The following is a 2,061-nucleotide window of genomic DNA, read 5'->3' as shown; positions in this document are numbered from 1 at the left end:
AGGGGAACTCTCTTACACTGTAGGTGGGAATGCAGACTGGTGCAGTCTCTCTGGAAAACAGTATGGAGGTTCCTCGAAACATTAAAAATAGACCTACCCTCCCACACAGCAATTTTTTTTATTATTTCATTTTATTTTATTATGTTAGTTACCATACAGTAGTACATCATTAGTTTTTGATGTAGCGTTCCATGATTCATTGTTTGCGTATAACACCCAGTGCTCCATGTAATACATGCCCTCCTTAATACCCATCACCAGGCTAACCCATCCACCTACGCCCCTCCCCTCTAAAACCCTCAGTTTGTTTCTCAGAGCCCATAGTCTCTCATGGTTCATCTCTCCCTCCGATTCCCCCCTTCATTTTTCCCCTCCTTCTCCTAATGTCCTCCATGCTGTTCCTTATGTTCCGCAAATAAGTGAAACCATATGGTAATTGACTTTCTCTGCTTGACTTATTTCACTTAGCATAATCTCCTCCAGTCCTATCCATGTTGATGTAAAAGTTGGGTATTCATCCTTTCTGATGGCTGATATTCCATTGTATATATGGATCACATCTTTATCCATGCATCTGTTGAAGGACATCTCAGGTCCTTTCTTATGGCTCCAGTCCTCCAATAACCTTTATTACTAATTCTTGCATGAAATTTGCTCTGTTCAATATATAGACACCTTCATCAAATAGGCCAGGGTTTATCTTGACCGATGCAAATTTCTGCATATCTGTGTGTCCATCTCCAGTTCCTGCAGCTGAATCTCTTCCTTTTCCTCTTCTCTGATGGTCCAAAATTGAGAGAGTGTTGACTGAGTTTCCCATTTTTGAGAGGTGGAGAGAGATGGTGCAGCCTCCCTCCTCAGTGAGGATGTACCTAGTGCACTGAGAACTGAGTATGGTCCTTGAGTTTTTAATAAGTGAGTGTGTGTGTGTGTGTGTGTGTGTGTGTGTGTGTGTGTGTGTGTGTAATAGGGGGGAATCTTTTAAGATGTGGGTCCTGGGCAAGGGTCCTTTTGCTTGGGCCTAATGGCATCACAGACCCTGAGGTGTTTGGGAGAAGAAAGAGGGGAGGGACTCATTATGATTTTTGTGAGTCTTAGGTAGTTTGGGACAGTTTCCGTAAAAAGCATATTAAATATCATATCTTACAACTGCATCAGTATAAAAGTGAATATCTTTCAGTCTGGTTCATTGGTATATATTCATTATTACTACAGTCACTTTTGGTTAATATTTTTAAAGAAAGTGTAACATTTAGTGGAATCCTAAAAGTATTGTCAGCCTAATTCTCTGTATGTGTTACACCTAGTGGAAGTCATCCCTGGTGGAAGCTGAGAAACAGTCCTGAGGAAGGATCCAGGGTCTCCCAGGGTGACAGGATAGCCCGTGAAGAAAGAGAGGGGGGACCCCGTGAGTAGTGAGCAGAAGGGGTGGCAATAACTTATCCCTGGTGACAGGAATGTGGGGATGGATAAAAGCAAGGAGAGTTATGGTTCTGTATAAAAACCGCTGGCTCTGCCTTCTTCCTACAGAACACACACATTTCCCTCAACCTACCTGGCTTTGTCGGTCATTGGGATGGAGAGACTGGACCACATTGCCACTTGCAGGGACAGGACTAGGGGCACCCACACAATTTCAGGGAGGCAACCCCAATCTTAGTAATTAGGGAAAATCACATTTTAATGAAATATTCCAAGAATCAAAATGAATGCCACATATTAAAATTTAAAATCAAGACAGGATTCACCCCTGCTTTGTATGAGTCATGATTCTCCCTGGCTCTAGTCCTGGCCAGCAGTCTTAGGTCAGGGGCAGGAGATGAGAGAGGCCTAGCCATGGTGAGCTGGGCTAACAGCACGGAGGAAGACTACAGTGTCTCAGGGACCTGCATGCTGCCCAAACACCAGAACCTAAGTCTTGAGATCTTCACTCATGGTCCTGAGGGAAATGGGGGCCAGGAAGGAGAAAGAACTCATTTTCAGAGAGAGGACTATGTTGGGCTACACATGGGGAGGAACAAAATGCTTTCCCCATTCCTAAGTCCTTTATCCATGTGCTCT

This window comes from Zalophus californianus, chromosome 11, assembly GCF_009762305.2.
Source record: "Zalophus californianus isolate mZalCal1 chromosome 11, mZalCal1.pri.v2, whole genome shotgun sequence".
NCBI lineage: Eukaryota > Metazoa > Chordata > Mammalia > Carnivora > Otariidae > Zalophus > Zalophus californianus.
The sequence above is the reverse complement of the archived record's forward strand: the minus strand, read 5'-3'. Positions refer to the sequence as shown.